Below are 10,940 nucleotides of genomic sequence, written 5' to 3'. Positions count from 1 at the left end.
TTTTTTTTTTTTTTTTTTTTTACCCCCAAACCTGGGTTCAGGGAGAAACACATTTGCTGTATTTTGCCTTTATAGGTACTTCATCAGCTGCTGAGAATCCACCTCTCACGTGTCAGAGCCCCTGAGTGTCTGTAGGCTCAGCGAGCAGCGTTCCTGGGCACACAGCACGCTGCCCGAGTGCGTCCAGTTCTGTGTACAGTCCTGTGTACAGTTCGAGCTGGGATTGCTCTCATCGGACCAAAGAGAAGAGGAAGCTTCTCTTGGGATTTGCTGCTTCATCCTTGTCAGATAAGGCTTGGTGGTGGACTTCTGCATCGAAGTGGGTGTTTGACATTGAACTGGTCACTTGAAAGTCTGATTGCCTTGCCCATGCTGGTGAAAAAACAGTGCTGCTTGCAAGTGCTTCCTCCTCAGAAACCTAACCACCATGTTATTTCCCAACAGAAATGTGGTAAGATCATTTAAAGAGGGTTTTCTTGGTTACCAAAACTGTGTGCTGAGAATCCCTGGCTGCCCAGCGCTCTCACACCCCTTTTGCTGTATCAAATTCCTGTTTACAAAAGGAGAACTGGCCCTGCGAACCAAAACGAACGCAGTAACTGAGGAACACAGCTTCATGAAAGTTGTCTTTAATTTCATCAATGGTTTTAAATATTTAGAAAGCGCAATGTAAACATCTTAAGAGCAAGCAGGCAGATTTCTCTCGATGCTCAGAATTGTTGCGATTTATAAACAGAGAGGCAGTTCTCAGGGTGCGGAACCAATGTTTCAGACTTTCCACCAAAGTTATATATGCTCATGTCATTACAGCTCTTCCTTCAGCCTAAATTGTTGGCACAGCGTCCTGAAATGTTTCTCATTAGTAAACTTTTCATAACTTCCAAAACTGCAACAACTGTAGAATAAAATGTACCGGGATGCCAGCTGGAGTTGGCACTTGGCGCAGGGCTCTCCGCGCTGTTTGCTTAGCTGGATTTGAAGGATGTTCCGGACCAGCTAGCAGGACATGTGACTGAGTTTTGACCTAGACTGCTGGCCGGGTTCCAGTGATCCTGCATACTTCACGGGAATGCTTTCCACTTGTCGCTTTCATACCTCAGACCCAGCTTTTAACAATTTGCTCGTAAAACCAAGCCCAACAGCCATTGGGATATAGTTAGGGGTAATGGTACTTGGCTATATAAAGTAACAATGAGATTCCAGAACAGCTCAGTATGTATTTAATGCTGAATTAACAGTTTTCCAAGGTTAAGAGAGCCCTGCTTTCCCTTTTTTCCATCGCACAGTCTCAAAACTCCCAACAACTCTAATTTCTTTTACGAAGGCTCTCACCTGAGCAGACACGGAGCCGTACGTGTGACGGGGAACGGCACGCAGGGGCTGTAAGCAGATGCCGGAGGGCCAGCTGTAGACCACGTCTTTGTGCCATCCACTCGTCCTGAAGTGGTCAGAGTGGGGAGTGCTCTTGCAGGATTATAAAAAGTGTTGCTTTACACTTGTTTTCATGTCAGATGTTAGTACCGGTCTCGTGCTGAGAGGCATCAGGTGCGGTCTGGAATCGTCCATCTGTTGGGACGCAGGAGATGGTGAGATTGCTGCTGTTGGTTTATAGGTGGTGACGGCAGCACGGAGCTGGAGAGACGTGTTCATGGTCAGGCAGGAGCCAGGGGACTGAGAAATACCCTGTGCAGCTCTCCGCTGCTCTTCCTGGGTCTTCACCCTAAAATTTGATTTTTTCCTATTAGTATTCTAGGGCAACTGTAGGAGATGGGAGTCATTTCAGAGAGTGGAGCCACGAGGCCTCAGTTCAACCATTTCCCCAGGAAAGGTTAATTTGTGCATGAGTGATTTGAGCTCAGCTTAGTGAAGTTGTTTTACCTGATGCAGAGCGTTCAGACAATAAAAAAAGTAAGTCTTTTCCTGGACTTCTCTTCATTTTCAGATAATCGAGACTATTGTTTTAAATATATGAATTTTCAATCAAGACTTTTATTTGTGCATAAAGTATATAATTTCCTGGGTATAGATCTTATTTTCTTTTCTCCAGCAAGGAAAATAACATGTGAACCCTGAGTAGTTCTCAGATGCTGAATTCTAAATCATCTGAATTAAATTTGAATCCCAGTGGGTTCTGCACCTTCCCCATTGTTCATCACTTGCAGGGTTTATTACATTTTAGATGATACTATTAAACCCAGCCACCCCTAGAGATACTGGTTAGACTTGGTGAGTCTAAAGAGCAGAAGACCATGTATGTGTCCCCAGAGCTGTTCCAATTTACCAAAGCAGTAATTTAAGTTTCCTTTAAAAGGACAATGCATCGTAACTTTTTAAATATTGTATAAGTTGTTTACAATTTCAATTTCCCTCCCTCCAATACCTTTTAGGAATTATAAAATAAATGTGTATTCCCCCAATTTAGATAATTTTTATTTCTATTTAACAAACATTGATTTTACTCCCTTCCCCAGTGCTTTTGTTTACTGCCAAAATTAACGTGTTTTTTTGGCTTTGCTTTCCAGAGGGTCTGTCTGGGCACATTAACGGCAGTGGGTCCTGCTCCCTCCGCCCTGGCGTTGGTCGGTGCAGCTGCCCACGACTCCACCGTGGAGGTTTGGTGCTGAAAGGGTCTCGGAGCCCGTACAAGGAGTCCAGGCCTGTCTCATGCTTTATAGGGGCTTTTATAAGACTGTTCACTTGTAACAGTAGACACTAAAAGAGAGTTTTAAAACATTTTTGTTTCATGCCACATGGTGGAGGGCCCAACCTTCCTGGCTCTGAGTTGCTTACTGAAATTTTTTATGGCCCAGAGCTGCAGACGTTGACGAGACGCATGGTCCCAAGGGGCTTGACAGCATCCACTTCCAAGTGCAGGCTAGCCTGCTGCTTTCAGTAGCCGGACAGGCAGCTCGTCTGGCCTTGCTTGACTAAGCTTGACCCCCTGAGGGTGGCAAAGTCCTGTTGCATTCCTAAACTTGAACCATCGGGCAGCTTCGTGCTCCTCAGGAATCACAACTGGGCCACGCAGGTAAGGTGTCCTCGTAGGATGGGAGAGACCTCAAGTTCAGGGGTCCAGCCCTGGCCAAAGGAAGGAAGAGCTGCCCTAATTGTTTCTAATGGGCAACAGTGTGAACTCCTAAAATCTTCCCTTGCTGCTACTTAAGCCCACTTCTAACAGATGGAGATCAGAGGGAAACCTCCTCTGGGCTGGGCTGCGGCATCAGGGCTGAGCTTCTGGAGCCACCCATGGCTGGGCTGGGCCGCGGCAGCAGTTCCACAGCAAGGGCACCGCTGGGCTTGAGCACAGGAAGCCCACACTGCAAGTCACAGATCTGCAAGGAAAATTGAAAAGGAGGATTTGGACCATGTGGTGCCCATAAAAATGAATGCAAAATGTTTCTAAAAGTGTATGAGATCTGCAGATAGGGGTTTTTTATGTTTCAAAAGTGTTGAATATTAAAAAACCCTCAACAGGAGTTTAAATAAACACAGGCAAGTGAGTCATCAAGAAGATATAAAATCATCAGGAAAGGCTGAGTTTGTTTTAATACGGGGATTACTGTAAACACTAGGAGTGCATGGTAACAATTTGTAGCCCATGTGTTTTGAAATATCATAACTGGTGTCAATAAACACATTAAAATTCAACTTCAGAGAGCTTTGTGGATGTTTGGAGTGTCACGAAGACATTGCAAAATGGGGATTTTAGATGGAAACAAGTATGGGAGCAATCAAACACAGCTCCTATGTGAAGAAAGGGATCTTGTCAAGTTGTTAGCGCTAAGCATCTGTGATGGTGATTATTGCTTCTTACTGGCTAAGAACTGCTCTCAGCCCCTGATTTCTTTCACGCTGTCTCTCTTGCCTTCCACCCTGACTGCTCGTTTGTCTCACCCACCTGCTACGTCTCACTCAGCCCAAATTCTTTTGAGCAGGGCCTGCCCGTTGCTCTTTGCTCCTGCAGTCCTTGGGAAAGCCCGACGGATTTCCAGGCGCTGTCTCAATATAAATAATAAATTCGGTTTGTATCTGTACCGGGATGACTTGTGGCGCAAGGTAAGTGTGGTCCTCGCGTGCTGACAGGCTGACTTGGTACAGGGGTCTATCATTGCCGCAGCGTTTGACGCGCTTGGTCCTTCCATGCTCTGCGAACCGCCCGCTCCGCGGTTTCGGGGCATGGAGAAGGCTGAGCAGCCTCCCTTCTGTCTTCCGCACATACGGTCTCAGCAGTGAAACAGAAGATTTTTGTCCCTCCTCATTCACACTTCCACTGGGCCGAAATACCCTCTTTTCCTCACTTTTTCCTCTTGCAATATTTATTTCTGATGCATTTGGATTCACTCCATAAATGCACTCCTATTTGTTACACAAATCATATGCATGCTCCAGGGAGATGGTTCTGTAACTGTGATCTTTCAGCTGTAACAGCACAGACTTCTAACACTTAAGCTTTAGCGCTTTCATAAATCTTTGGTTTGTTTTTGGGATATCCCAGAAAGTGCTAAATTACTACGGGACGTAAAAAGGCAGCGTACTGCTGTTTACACGACTCTCTGCCTTGAGACTCATGTCCGCCACATGCCAGCCTCTTGGTTTTTCTTATTTTCATATTTTTGGTTTATTTAATGCATTGCTTCACAGCAATCAGAAGTTCCAGCTTAAAATCCCCTTGGAAAGCTGTGTTGGCAGCAACTGTCACCCTGTTGGCAGAGCCGCTGTCACAGAGCACTCTCATAACCAACAGCCCAACATCTGTCCTCCCCATCCGAAGAAGGCGACAAGGAAACCATAAGCCAAGAAGATTATTAGAATTTGGGTGGGGGGGTGTGTGTGTGTGTGTGTAAACAAAGATGGAGGAGAGATGTGCCCCAGTGAGGTGGTGAATGTATCTTGACTACGAAAGCTAAGTTATTTTATGGACCAGTTAATGCCAATTCATCAAGTCCCTGTCAAGTTTAAGAAGGATAAGGCAGGTCTTCCTTGGAGCTGTGTGTCTGAGATTTCCCAAAGATTGTGTTAGCCAGAAAAATCAGTTGCCTGCAGGAAACTGAGAAAGACTTGGAGAGGAATGAGTTTGGGAAACGAGCAAATTCCTTGTAATTGTCCCCTTTTTCTGTAAAACGGAAAAGAATCATGATTCCATGGATTTCATTAAGGGATTCTCTGATGAAGCGTTATTATTCCTGGGGTATCCCCTGTATTTGGTGTATTACCATCACATCGCCTCAACTGCTGCCCTGTACCGTGCCTGCTCGGAATGAGGTTACGTCCAGGAAACAGCCAGCTGAGGGTGACAAGACCCACATAAATGCGAAGGAAAAACAGGGAAGGTATCAAAATAGTCTGGTGTAGAAAGGCATGGAGAGAAGCACCTCTCCCTCAGTCCCTGGTCCCCTGTTTTTGGTAACGCTTTCTAGATGTGGAGAGACATTTACCCCTGCTGCTACAGATCTCACGCGTCAGTCGGGCCCTTGGGGCTCACGGGGGCGTACAGACTAGGGGTTAGCCAAGCCTTTTCCCTCTGGCTTATACCCCAGGTAAACTCGGACCTCCCAAAACTCATCACCCTTTTCTGGGTGCTCTCCAGTCTGGCCTGATTCACTCAGAGTCTGCCCTGAGCTGCTTGCTTGTCTCCATTCGCGCTGGGAGGGAGGATGGCTGCGCAGAAAGGACAAGCCCTGCCTTGCCGGGGGGATCAATTCTGTGTGGGCGACATGGTCAATGAAGCAAAAAGACGTGCGTAAGCTGGTAAGTGAGAATGTGTGCTCAGCACTGACATACAAAGCAAGGCTGGCCTATAAACAACACGTTCAACCATCTATGAATTTTTACAATCCAATGTCTGTGGGACAGAGCTCGTTTATGTTTGGTGTGTTGTGGGAATTACATTATTGCTGCATTTCCAATATGTCTCTCAGCTTCAAGTTCATATTCCATCCCATTAGGAGGTGACAAACAGTGGATGCCATCTAGTCAAGACACTAGCAGCTCGCGTGGAATGGATTTGCTCCTCCTTGTGTCTCCCCGCAGCTGGCAGCCCCTGGCAAACGGCAAAGGCCAAAGGCAGACTGGCTCTCGGAAAATGAGCTGTCTTTCTGTTCCCAAATGAGATCTTGTCATATCAGGGTAAGATGTACCGCCAGGTGAGCACAAGAAATTTCTGATGTCTCATATTGTCTCTTCTGTGAGTTCCATTTACAGTACTTCAGCTAAACACAAACTAATTTCACTTCATACAAACCCTACAGTAACAAAGTTAATTCGTCCATGCCCTTCTTAAGGTGATTTGTGGCAGAACCAATATGAGAGAACAGATAAACACTCCTGCGTCTAGGTTCAAATGCCATTTAATAATCACAGTCAATATTCCCTTGTTTTAATACTCAACATCATGTTCAAAAGGGAGTGCTTCGCTGCAAGCTGCACGCAGACCACGCAGGATTAAATGGGGCTTCTAGCGTGATGCATGTAACAGCCTCTTAAATGATTAGGACACCTGTTGACATTAATATAGAAGCACGCATGGAAACAAGTGTGCCACACACTGCAATATATGTACACAAATATTAAGAGGATTAGAGAAATTGCTAAAATGGATGGAGTGGCATTTAACACAAACACGTCTGGAATCTAAGCAGAATGGAAATAACATGCGCAGAGCTGATCCCTTGTTAGATGGTTTGTTTTTTTTTTTTCCAGTAGTTCATCTGGGGTATAAACGTCTCAGTACAAGGAGGCCATTTGCTTGCACTTAAAATTTCTGTTAAATATATATCTTTGTTTGGAATCTGCCTCTAATTCATAACCACCTTCATTTAGGAGCTAGCACCTTTGCCATGCGAGCTGCAGGAAAAAGTAATTAAATTTAATAGAAGCCACCCTTGCTTTGAAGCTGCCCTGGATTTAGAGCCACAAGGAGAAGCAATTAAACTCTGGCAGCTTAGGATTCAAACTGAAGTTATATAGCGATTTTTTTTTTTTAAAGGAAATTTTCTTTGTAAATGGGTCTGGATTGTCAGATGAGATTGGATTCAAAGCTACAGAAATTTCCTTCTTTGGGATATCTTCTCTTGAAGCAAAATTTAAAAACCCCCAGTGCTTAGATGTGACATGGGGATCAGTTGTGAAGATCTGGGATATTTTTAATCCTTCTGAACAAATTCCAAAAAAAAAAGAGTTTGTTCTTCTCAGCAAAGTGCTGAATGGAAAGGAGAGGCACAGAAGGCAGGCATCCGCGTGGCTGCTTACTTGCAGGCAGGTCAGCTTGTCAGCAGGCTAGGATATAGATTGATTAGGGGAAGGAATTTCTTTGCACGAGAAGGCATTATAAGCATTGTTTAAAGCCATCGGCATTTTCTAAACCAGCAAGAGGCAGAAATTATTATTTCAGTTCTGTGATTTCACAAAAAAAAAAAAAAAAAATTATTCTTTAAGTAACAGGACAGGAAAAAAAGGCCCCAGAATGCCATAATCGGTGCCAAACAGTTCTACCTATTTAAAAATCTTTTTAGGAGTTTTCTATAAAGGATCAGAAAGGAAGCAGTTGGAAAAGGTCTGCTTCTGACACAGATGTTATTCAGGCAGCAACCTGGTAATTCAGTTAATACTTACAGGGAGGCAAATTGTCCTAATCTTCACCAACTCTGAAAAATTGAGTTATCGTCATGCATGTATTTTGCAACACATGCTTTTCTATTCTGAGGGAAAAAATGCTCTCGGGCTCGTGACAGGGACACGTTCATGGTCCATGACCCGTGGATCAGACTCGGTGAATTTGATAGTCCTCTGGCTGGAGCCATGGAGAAGCTACGCTGGCCGTATCCAGGGAAGTGCCTGGGATCAGGTAACTTGCTGGGAAAATGTACATCCCTAGCGATGGTGACCAGCCTGTAACAGGGGGACGGGCAAACAGTGCTGGGGAGCAACCAGCTCTGTGAAGAACATTGACCCCAACATTTTGGCTATCCCAGCTGTAATCTTTGGCAATGGGTCTGGGTTATTCAAAGGGGGTATCACAGGTGATAGCGGCCCAAGGTGGGTTTTTACAGCAATTGTTGGTCACTCAGAAGTCAAAGCTACAATGCTGGGAGCTGGACGGAAAGAATGTTACATGGGAGAAGCAGCTTGGTCTAAAAGAGGGGTCCTGGCCCTGAATTACCCTGTTGGCCACGACAGTTACACGCTGGGATGATACGGAAAGGATCTGGAGACATGTCTATGAGTATGAGCTGAGGATCAAAGCTAGTGAAAGGCCAGTGCTGCTGAGTGAAGCCCCCCTCAATCCTCCACAGAACCAGGGAAAATGCCAGAGATCAAGTTCGAAGGCTCCACGGACCCGGCTCTGTAGGTTGCAGCCCAGGCAGCTCTGGCACTCTGTGCATCAGCCCGTATTACTGGGATAGTCACGGACAGCGGGGATGGTGTTACCCACACTGTCCCCATATAGGAAGGATACTGTTTACCCCATGCTGTCTCCAGGCTGGATACTGCTGGCCAGGATGTCACCAAATGTTTTATGAAGCTTTTGGAGAGTGGACACGCTTTTGTTAGCACAGCTGAAAGGGAAGTTGTGAGAGATATTGAAGAGAAGTTGTGCTACGTAGCTTTAGACCCCATCCAAGAAATAAGAGCAAAGTCAGAAGAAATCACAAAAGAACACAGATTGCCTGACAACAATATCATCCAGATAGACAACAGCTCTTTCGTGCACCAGAGACCCTTTTCGTGCCTACAAACATTGGAGTTGAAGCTCCTGGTGTGCACAAAATGACCTTCAACAGCATCGTGAAGCGTGACATCGACGAGTGCAGGAATCTTTATGGCAACATCCTGCTCTCCGGTGGGTCCACCCTCTTCCCTGGCCCAGAGGAGCGGATCCTGGAGGAGATGAAGCTGCCAGTGCCTGCTGGCATGTTTGTGAGGATCTTTGCACCCTTGCGAGAAAATACTGTGTGTGGATTGGGGCTTCCCTCCTCACCTGCCTGACATCTTTCAAATAAATGTGGGTCACTAGGAGCGAGTACAAGGATTTGGGGGCAGCTGTTGTTCACCAGAAATGCTTTTAAGGAGAAGGTCAGACCAAGTGAACAGCTTGGTACAGCAATGCAAGAAACCTGGCTGAGAGCTGGCTGCCCTGAAAGGTGCTACAGCTGTTTGTGCATTTGTTGGCTGGCAAAACCTGTACGAGAAGAAAACACTAAAAACATTGGTAAGGAGAATCTTACTGTTTATCATCTCTCTTCCCCTTCCCTTTCCCTGTCCCCCTCCCCTCCGTGGAGTTTACAGGTGCGCACACATCACAGGGATGCAGTAACTCCTGAACTGATGCTCAGCCTGCCTTGGAGCTGTGTGGGGAGGAGCGGGCCTCCTCTGCTGGGAGATTCTTCCCTCTAAGGTCTCTGAGATATCTGGGGTTTGTATTCTAAAACTAGCTCTCACGTTATTTTTTGACCTCATTAAAAATGTTTCCTCTAGAAACCCAGCAAAACCCCAAACAGAATCCAAATATAAATCAATGCAAATGCAATTACTGTAACCGACCCTCCTCTGTGCCTGAGGGTCTGAAAAAAATCCATTGATTCTCCGCTGTAATTTGTCTGGGAATTAAGAACACCCAGTTTCACTTCCAAGCACTAGCCCTGAATCAAAATGCTCTGCGCTGCCGGCTCCCTGGAGGAAGCAGCGCTGCCGGTGCAGCTGCGGAGGACTGCGAGCTCAGCCCAGGGGTGACCATTTGCGACCGGGGGACCTCGAACATTTCGCCCATGCCCTGTGCCAGCAGCCACTGCCAGGGGCAGCACCATCCCACGCAGAACATCTGACGGCACGGCAGCAGCAACTCGCAGAGTGATTTTTGACATCGGCTCTGGGCAGTGTAAGGCTGGTCTATCGGGGGACAGGCACACCCTTTGGTTTATTTCTGCTGTTGTGGGATACCCCAAATTCAAACTTGTCATGTTTGGGGTGAGTCATGAGGACTGCTATATCGGGGAAGAAGCCTGGTCCAAAAGGGGCGTTTTGTCTTTTACTTACCCAATGGAAAATGGGGTAGTTACATCCTGGGACAACCCAGAGAAGATTTGGAGATGCCTATATGAACAAGAACTCAAAACGAAACCAAATGAGAGGTCAGCACGACCGAGAACCCTCTCAATCCTTTGTCCCATCAAGAAAAAAATGGCTGAGATGATGTTCAAAAGCTTTGAGGAGCCTGGCCTTTTTGTGGCGCCGCAGGCACTGACAGCCCTGAATGCCTGTCCCCACACACCTGGACCAGTGCTGGACGATGATGGTGGTGTCACCGTCACGATCCCTGTCTACAGAGGCCGTTACCTGCTACACGACATTACCAGGCTGGATTTTGCAGGCAGAGGTATAACCGAATACCTTGCTAGGCTCCTCTCGGAGACCAGACACTCCTTCGTAAGCACAGCACAGAGAAATTGTCAGGAATACAAAGGGGAAGCTGTGTTATGTTCCTTTAGAGCCTAGCCAATATATGCAGGAAAAGCCTGAAAAACTTAGGTGGGAGTACATTCTGCCTGACGGAAGGGCTGTCAAGGCAAGAGACCAGCTATGCCCATCTCCTGAAGCGCTTTTTGTGCCCGCAGAGGCAGAAATCCCAGGGGTTGGAAGGATGGTCCTCCAGCGTGTCGCCCAGTGTCGTGAGCGTATCCAGTCCGACATCCTAAGGGAAGTGTTGTTATCAGGCAGGTCGACTCTTTTCTGAGGTTTCAAGGAGAAGCTGCTGAAGGAGGTCCAGACAGGAGGTCCCAACACAAGTCATACCAAGATCACCTCGTCACAAGCTCGGATGTACTCTGTGTGGATTGCTGCTTCCATCCTTGCCCAGCTTAAGAGCTTTTAGGAATATGTGGGTTACCAGGGAAGGCTAACGAGGTTGGACCAACAGTATTCCAGAGAAAATGCTTTTGAAAACT

At 46.4% G+C, this 10,940-nt stretch overlaps 2 pseudogenes; both read left to right on the top strand.

The window, feature by feature from the left end:
• Positions 1-7,960: 7,960 nt before the first annotated feature.
• Positions 7,961-9,065, top strand: LOC104134552 (annotated as a pseudogene).
• Positions 9,066-9,102: 37 nt separating this feature from the next.
• Positions 9,103-10,935, top strand: LOC104134571 (annotated as a pseudogene).
• Positions 10,936-10,940: the final 5 nt, after the last annotated feature.

Source organism: Egretta garzetta, unplaced genomic scaffold (genome assembly GCF_000687185.1).
Source record: "Egretta garzetta isolate BGI_Z169 unplaced genomic scaffold, ASM68718v1 scaffold61, whole genome shotgun sequence".
Lineage (NCBI taxonomy): Eukaryota > Metazoa > Chordata > Aves > Pelecaniformes > Ardeidae > Egretta > Egretta garzetta.
This window is presented reverse-complemented; position numbering and strand designations above follow the sequence as displayed.